Source organism: Gossypium hirsutum, chromosome A05 (assembly GCF_007990345.1).
Source record: "Gossypium hirsutum isolate 1008001.06 chromosome A05, Gossypium_hirsutum_v2.1, whole genome shotgun sequence".
NCBI lineage: Eukaryota > Viridiplantae > Streptophyta > Magnoliopsida > Malvales > Malvaceae > Gossypium > Gossypium hirsutum.
The window spans coordinates 106,077,245-106,087,163 of NC_053428.1; positions in this window are offsets into that span (position 1 = coordinate 106,077,245).

A 9,919-nucleotide genomic window follows, 5' to 3' on the forward strand; every position below is an offset into this window, starting at 1 on the left:
AGGTATGACTAACTTGCCTAACGCATATCAAATCATGTTAGATAAGGCATTTTAAGACAAACATGTGCATCATGATAACATCAGCATGAATATATAGGGTCTCCAACAGAGGCAAGAGATGCAGTCTTGGTCGAACCATTTTTTTTTTTTTTTTTCGATTTAAAATGATGATCGACTTTTGGAAAGCGAAAATGAGTCGCCACCAATCTTCTTGTTTAGGTGTGATTCGGATCACCTAGAATTTGGGTTGTTTTAATAAAAACATTGGTTACAAACAATGATTTGGTCCGAAAATATGAGAAATAGGCTCAAGTCGGTACGTATGAGAGGATTACACCCTCATTACCCCAAATTGGTACCAAATCGATTAAATACTGTCCTTTTGTCTAAAATTAAATTGTTTTTGAAATGTGGTTCTTGTTAATAACATATTGAATACCCGAGTCTTTGCCAAAAATCTCTTGTTGTTTTGACGTTCGAAAAATTTATAATTCGAAAATAACAAAAAGGATGCCCAACTATCTGGTCCAACGAAAAAATCGATACCCAGCTCAGTAGGGCACGATTCCTCGAATTTCCAATATTGACCATTGCTCACCTGGAAGATATGAGGTGAAATTCCGAAGAGACATTCGATTATTTTGAACAAATAGAGATTGCAACCCAACACAATAGGCACTATTCCCGAATTGCCAACATCGAACATTTCTTTCATTTAAAGAGTTTTTAGAAAACTGAGTGAAATTCATAGGGATCTTCGATTGTTTTGAACAAATCGAAAAAGTGCAACCCGCCGATAGGAACAACATTTAAATCCTCGATACAGATCATTTATAATTTCCAAAACTCATCTTTTGAAATTTCAAAAGGATATTTAGTTATTTAGGTCAAACAAGAAAAATTGAAACCTAGTAAGTTAGGGTATATTTCTTGAATTTCTTAAATTCGACATGCCTTATATTTATTTGAAAAAACATGGACGAAATCTCGAGAGAATATTTTTGGTCAAACAGAATCGAAACCAACAGTTAGGGAAATCCGAATTACCAAACACGAAATTTACCTCGCTTTGAAATTTTATTTTTTTTTTTTTAAAAGGGATGATTATGGAAACAAATTGCAACTATTTATTCGATTCATTTGAAGCAAAGAAAATTAATGATAATTTAGGCAAGTTTGATTTCAGCAAATAGGTTCGCAATCTCAATCAATATAATACATGGGGCAAAACAAAGTAACAAATATGGAAACATTATCATAATATATTATACAATTTTTTAAAAGTACAACACGAAAATTGAACATGCCAATGATAATAGCTTACCACATTACACTATTTACGTTTCTAACTAATGGTTAAATAAAATCTATTTTAAGAAAATATTTTAAAGTATAAACAATAACTTAGACATTAAAGTAATTATATAATAAATAATAAAAATTAAAAGATCAAAATAATAAAAATAAATAAATACATAAAGTATATAAATTAACATAAATGAGCTTCAAATAATATTAAAGAGGAAATTTAAGTTAGTGTTATGCAAAATAATTTATATGTATATATGTATATAATATTATTATGTGCATACAATAGTAATGTTACTATATAAAATTTTAAACGAATAATGTACATATTAACAAGTTTAAATAGATGATTATTAAATGCCATGTAAGAATATACAAAGAATAAAAATGACATATATAATATAAATCAATAATTATACAAAATAATTTGAAACAAGATTTACTTACCAACAATTAACAAGATACATAAAGCATAAAACTTATATAAACATTGTATATAAAAAATAGTAATATAGGCAAGTGTTGAAAAAAACAAATATAATTTAAAATTGGGGATAAATGGTATACATAAATAGATTTAAAGGGAAAAATATAACATGTTTGCAAGGGAATTCAAATAAGTAATTCAATTAAATTATGTATATTATATAAAGAAATAAATAAAATAACAAAAATGAAAATGAACAAAGGGAATACAAGAAATTAAAATCAACCTTTTTTTACTTTGGATTTTTTATCTCTATGTGAAAATACAATGTTTTTTTTATCCCTCCTTCTCCTTTACATTTGGTTTTATGATAGCTTTTATAGTCTTGTTACACATTTTTTTTTATTTACAATCTTTTCTTTTTACAAGTGGTAGACAAACGAGGACTAGGGCGGCGCTTAGGGCGGCACATAGGGTGAAGAGTTAGGTTTTTTTCTTTTCTTCATTTTTTTCTTTTTTTATTTTTTATTTTGGGTTGTATTTGGGCTTGGGGTATTTTGGGTTTTAGTTGAGTTTTGGTATTTGGGCTGTGATTTTATTGGGCTCCGGGCAAAATTTGGGTCTTACAAGTTGTACTGAATCAAGGAAAAGACACCTGAGTTCCATCAGATGACATGTTTTGGTACTCTATGTTTCAATTTCTGTTTTCAAAAATCGACTCTATTGCGAGAGATGAGTTGAGCATTGGCTCACACGTTGAGGTATTTTCAATTTCTGCTTTTCAAAAAATCACTCATATTGCGAGAGGTGAGTTGAGCCTCGGGTCTCACGTCGAGGTATTTCAAATCTGTTTTTAATCAACTTACATTTGCGAGAGGTGAGTTGGGCCTCAAGACAGGCTGAGGTAATTTCAATTTCTGTTTTTCAAAAATCAACTCATATTGCGAGAGGTGAGTTGAGCCTCAGGGCACGCTGAGGTATTTTCAATTTCTGCTTTTCAAAAAATTAACTTACATTGCGAGAGGTGAGTTGGGCTTAGGACACGCTGAGGTAATTTCAATTTCTGTTTGTCAAAATCACTCATATTGCGAGAGGTGAGTTGAGCATCAGGGCACACTGAGGTTTTTAATTTCTGCTTTTCAATTATGTGTTTTAAAAATCAACTCATATTGCGAGAGGTGAGTTGAGTCCTAGGTCCACACTAAGTTTGCAGGCCGATCTATTTTCGATGTTTGATTTCTCATGAGAATAAAGATTAGAGTTAATCGAAGACACAGTTTTATATCCTGAATTACAGTGAAGCTAATTGAAGTGCAGTGGAGTTGATCGAGGATATCAGATCTTGCCTTTCTGAGGTCGCAGAAGAAAAACCACAAACCTTATCTCACTGAAGCGATAGAAGAGCAAATTGAAGTTGTAGATCTCATCTTTCTGAAGTTACAGTGAAGCAGATCGAAGTCACAAATTTCATATACTTGAAGTTATATTGGAGTGGATTGAAGCTACAAGGCGTATATCAGAAGATGCAGTGGATTGAACCAAAGCTACAAGATGCGGTAGACTGGAAAGAGACTACCTGAAGAAGAGAAGCGCCAAGGAGGTCAAAGCTCGACGATGCCGGGCAAAATTGTTCTTTCTTAAAAGTCTTTACTTTATCCTCGTTACACGACAACAACTCTGTTCTCGTTATACGACAATGAGTAAAGAGGGGCAGCTGTTATAGCCCAAATTTTCCCCATGACCCATTTACATTAAACCTAAAACTCATTTACACATAAGCCCACCTACCCAACATTAAACCCATACAAATACCAATTAACCTAAAACTCATACTCGGAGCCCAATAACCAAGCCCAATCAACCTAGACCTAGCCCAACATCAGAAAAAAACAAACAAACTAAAAAACCTAAATCAGAAACCCTAGGCCCCTAGCACCTAGGTACGCCGCACCTAGGTCGACCAGCACCATCCCCTGGCACCACCTGCTCCACCAGTCACCTCCACCGGCCACCAACTGATCTGCAAAACCAAGCAATCACGCAAACAATAGGATTAGGGCATTGTAAAGGCTATAAAAGCCATCAAAACAAATGTAAAAGGGTCAGCAAAAAATATAATACATATACTATATTTTGAACACAAACAAGTGATTCCAAATCACCAAAGCAGAAAATAAGACCAAAACAGAAGAAAACCAAAAGCAAGAATAAAAATATAGAAACAACACAAGGTGATTGGCATCATTTTCTTCTTCTTTTTTCTTCTTTCGAAATTTTTTTATTTCTTTCTTTTTCCGTTTTTATTTCATTTTTTTCTCTCTTTTATGCACATATACATACATATTATTAAAATAAAAAAAATAAAAAAGGGTTACCTTTTGAACTGCGGTGGCCGGCGACGGTGACGCACGGCGGAGGGACGGCACCGAAGTTTCGCCGGAAATCCCCGGCTGAGAGAGGGCTGAGAGAGAGAGAAAGAGCTTTTTTGAAGGGAAAGAAAGAAAAAATGAATTTTTTTTTACAAAATTTTTGCTTTTATAACAACATAAAACGATGCCGTTTTGCATTAAGACCCAGGGCATAAAACGACATTGTTTTGCCCTGGGTTGGACCGATCCGACCCGACCCGCTAGGATCCGCATGTTTTTTATAGCGAAAGGGCTAATTGCGCTTTTGGCCCTTCCGCATTTTTATATTTTACAATCAAGTTTTTAGTTATTTTAATTTGGCCCAAAATATGTCGTGTTTTGCAATTCAGTCCCCCCGTGCTGCGCTGCATTTTGACCAGGGAATTTATTGTGTTTTTGGCCCTTCAGGTTGCACGCATGTTATAATTTCATCCTTTTCTTTTTATTTTTATTTCAAATCAGCCCCAAAACTTTGTTTTTTTTAATTCAATTTTAGTCCTTTTAGTTTATTTTCATTTCTTTACTATTAAATTAATTAATTTTGATATTTTCTATTATTATATTTTCTATTATTTATTTTTATTGGTATTATTATTATTATTATTATATACGTATAGACATACTTTTTACTATTTTGCATTATTATATTTATTATTTATTTTAACATATTATTATTTTATTTTCTTTATATCATTATTATACTTAGTTTTTGTTTATATATTATATTTTCTCCTTTTTTACTTTTATATTTACTATTTTCATTATATTTATTCATTACTTATTATTATTTATGTATATATATTTTTAAATCCCATATTACGTATAGACATTTCTAATATGTATTTCTTTAAATAATATTATTACATATATGTTTTAGTACATATATATGTATACTTATGTGTATATTCTTTTAACATGTGCTATATTTTTTTTTTCTATTCTATATTATGTATATGTATTTCTAATGCTATATTATGTTTTCATATATATTATGTATATACTTTAATATCATAGTTATATATTTTTATACGATCTTATGTATATATATTTACATGCATATATCTTCTTTTGTATATTATGTATATACATTTTTTAATATTATATATGTATATATTTATACTATATTAGTTAGGTTTTTTTATACTATCTTATGTGTACATTTTGAATGCTATGCTATGTATATATTTTAAACACTACATTTTTATATATATTATATGCATATTTCAATACTATTATTATGTACATATCTTTAATATATATACGTATATGTATATGTAATATTATTAGTATTTTTAATATTACATTTTCCGTCACCTTACATACTATTATATATTATATGTATATATATGTAATCCATTGTTTTATTTCGTGTTTAATGTTATTATTATCATGCATAATATCAGATACATCGTGAATACTTTATAATTATTATTTTATCATCCGCTTCATATATTCATAAATTGCATTTTATTACAACATTGTTATAAGTTTTATTGTTTAAAAAAATATTATTATTCATGTTTCAAATCAATTTCAATAAGCAAGGTAACGTACCGATTTAACATTAAGTCATCGATTTCATCGCTATGTTGGGTGAACATCAATCGACTCGTGTTAAAACGGTATGTCCTTCTCAAAAAACCAAAAAAATTAAAAATTCTCGTGTTTTAATCGGATCATGATTAAATGTCAAATTGAATTCGTATTTTTGAAAATCAAGACAGCACATGTTTAATAAAGATACCAATTTGGGCGTCGCGAGGGTGCTAATACCTCCTCGTGCGTAACTGACTCCCGAACCCTATTTTTCTTTGGATTTTCGCGTAGACCCAAATTTGGCCTTCATTTTTGTTCAAGAATAAATTTTCTTTTCAAAAAGATGATTTATTAGGTGTCCGATCACACCTAGAAAAAGATCGGTGGCGACTCCTCTTTATTTTAAAATCAAACTTCAGTTTTCAAGTTTTCACTAAATCGCCACATTTAGTGACCAAGCTAAAATTTTTATGTCGCTACAAAGACATTATATACAAGTATATTTTTACCTTCTATTAAGAGGGGTGTCCCATGACTGGAAGGGATAAATGTTAACCATGGCACCGATATCCTTGACCATATTTACAAAAGTAGGCAACAACCATTTATTTCATCAATTCATTCTCAAATTCTCTGCAAAGTGCTCTATACAGAAACGCTAGAGTCGTTGAACCCCAACTAAATGTACAAATCATCTCAAAAGACTTGAGTAGAGGAAGATACGTGATAGGACCTTGTTGCCTGACTTGTTTGACAACAACATTCCTCCTACCATCCAAAGCATCCAAGCTCTAACATATCGATTCATCCTCTCCACAGTTGCATGTGGTGGAGAGGCCACTTAAACAAGCCTCACCAACAATGTGCATCTCACTCAGTTCCCATCTAATTTGTTCTCATTCTTTGATGGCACAATACCCAATTATCGATCACACTCGTATGTTGTCTCTATATTAGTAGCTTCAATTAGTGCTTGTCTGTCAATTGGAAAGTCAGTTATTAAAGCAATGTTTTCTAGCGTTATAGTCACTTCCTCACGTGAACAATGTACTGTATGCATTTTTTGCCTCCATCGTTCCATGAAGGCGAAAAGCAACTTCATTATCATAATAATTTTGCCTTCATAGATGCCATATATTAACCAATACTCTTCGATGGATCTAAGATACATCCATCGGCTTCCAGAAATTTTAGATTTTGTCAAGCATGAATAACTCGTTCTTCTTGGTGTTAAATTTTTTTTAATTTCACAAAATTTTAAAAATTACAAAAATTAAAAAAATACTACTTGGAAATTTTACCATATTAATTTTTTTGGTGAAAAAAGAGAAATACATCAACTATATAAACCACCCATTGTCTTTTTCTTCTTGTAGCAACACACTTAATTCCTCTGGAGCCTCGTTGAGGATTTGAAGGCTTGTTTTCCAGCTCAAACTGAGTTTGGCTAGTCGATCTGCAACCAAGTTTTATGTTCTTGAAATGTGTTTAATTTAAGTGCATAGTTTACTACATGTTCTTCATGAAATTTTAATGTGACCATTTTTCAAAATAAAATCATAGATATAGACTTCTTTGTATTAAATAGATTAGTTGAATGAATGATCAAATAAATTCGCTAGTTAAACTTTATAATCTTAAATTTGTCTCCCATGAGAGTCTAATTATATTTACTGTACTTTGTAGTCTTACTCTTATGACATACAAAATATACGCTCATGTGGTGATTTAACTATCCTAAGCTCAATATTTATCGGTGACAATGACTCTCTAAAAAAAAAACTTTTTGAAAAATATATTATAATAAATAATGAATAATCGCAATAATCAAGTAAAGAACCTGTGAAATTCAAATTTACTTTTTACCTATTTTCCTTTTTAAAAAACCTTTCTCAATGGTTTAATTGAATTTTTATAACAAAATTAGTACGATCTGATTGGTTTCGCAGTAAACGGCTCAATAATCCAAAAAATAAATTAAATATTAAAATAGATCATTCTATAAATTAATTATCGAAATAGATCATTTGTTACCTTTTATTTTTGTATCACTTAACCGGTTGGTTGACATTACATGATTTTTTTTAAATAAATTTTTATTAGAGTCGCTTGACACATTAATAGCACCGAACTACAATATAATTAGTTATTATATTTATTATATTATAAAATAATTATTTTAATTTAACTTATTTATGAGAATTTAACTCACAGCCACATAATTAAAAGTCACACACTCTACCACCTAAGCTAAAACAACTATTTTGTAACATAATAAATATAATCACTAATTATATTTTAGTTTGGTGGCATCAATGTGCCTATACCGAACAACCCATTTCGGTAATTAATTTGTAGAACAACCTATTTTAATATTTAACCTTTTTTTTAATTATTAAGGTAAAAAGACCGGGAGAAGAGGTTTTGAGCAGAGGCGTAGCTAGGGGCTGGCAGGGCCCCGGCCCCCCTAAAATGAAAAATTATTATTTAGGCTCTTTAAAATTTTTTAAAATTTTAAATTAGTAAAAGTAAAATCGTACTTTGTCCCCCTAAAATTATAAAAATTTGATTCAGTCCTTTAAAAATTACAAAGATATAGATATAAAAAGTTAAAATTTCATTCGGCCCCCTAAAAAATTATTATGGCTTTACCCCTAATTTCAAGAAAGGACAACTAGTTCCTTCAAATACACAAAGTGTCACCCTTTTCTCAATAAGAAAGTGGGAATGAGGTTATTCAAAATCAAAATTTCAATTAAAAATTTATACACTTTGAAAAGTACATTATTGAGAGAGAAAAGTCATTTATGAGAGGCTCATTTTGCATGATTAACTATTATTTGCTAAATATATATATTTTATCTTTCTAAAAATTTTAATTTAATCAATAAGTGATGCATAATGGTAAAATGGTAAAATATATATAACATTTTCATAAAATGAATTTGAGTTCGAATTTTAGATATGATTTTATTGGGAGAGATAATCACCAACTTCGAAAAAATTAATTTTCATAAATTATAAAACAAACATAAAAAATACCTTAATAAAAAGAAAATTATAATTTAGATTTAGATTTTTTATCATACAAAATTTTACTTAAGATAGATCAAAAAAGATATATCATTTTCTTAAATTTTCTTTGATTTAGAAATAAACTCTAAGTAAACTTTGTTTAATTAGGATATTAATTTATTAATTGTATTCTTCTTGTTATATATTGGTGATCACCAACTCGAATCTTAGATAGGATTCGAGTCATCTATCTGTGACCCAGATAGGTCCCAACAGATGGTTGAATCTGAGGCGAATCGAGAGAGGGCAATAAAAGAGTTCATGGAACTAGCTCGCGAATCTAGCTCTCACAAATCAAGAGAAGGCCACAGTTTCATTTCACATGCATTCAAAGAGCTCGCAGAAGGGAGACCACATGCTCCGCAAGCGACCCAAGGTGAAACACGTGTCCAACAGACTTGAAACCCGCATGAAATGTCAGTACTAAAAACAGAAAGGACTACATGCTTCACAGATGACCTAGAGTGAAACACGCGTATAGCAAGCCTGAAGTCTGTACGGAATGTCAACATTAAAAACGGCGGAGTCAAGACAAAATAATAGATTCATATTTTGAATTATAATAACATATATAAATATCCAAATACTCCATTAATAAGTCAAGAGACAAAAGCACTCATCACTTCTTAAAAGTCTAATTGCTAATGTAATGTGGATAGTTATTGTAACAATTTTTTGTCATCACCGTAAAAGAAATATTAAAATTAAAAGAAAGTCAAAAAAGAAAGGGAGCAAACGGAATAATATGTCAAAAGTACTCTTTCCTTCTTGTTCCACCGAAAGGCATTTTGTAAGAGCTGATAATAATAATAGTTGTGTACCACGTCATAATATTAATATAAAATTTAATATATTAATAAATTTTTATACATAAAATTTTAGAAAATATTTTATGTAACATATTGTATTTATTTTATTATTTTTTTAATAGGTTCAATTCGCGATTTATTTTCTAAAATATACTCATTTTTGTCACTTGTCACTTTTATATTTCAATTTTTTTACCTCAATTTTATACCTAAAGTAATAATCGTTTCTTAATTTGGTACCTAAAATATATCTTTGTTATATTTTTTAGTCTAATTTTTTATGGACGTTAAAAAAATCTCAAAGTATGATGTGACATTTTTATGTAAAAAATAAATATTTTATTTTATTGAATGTA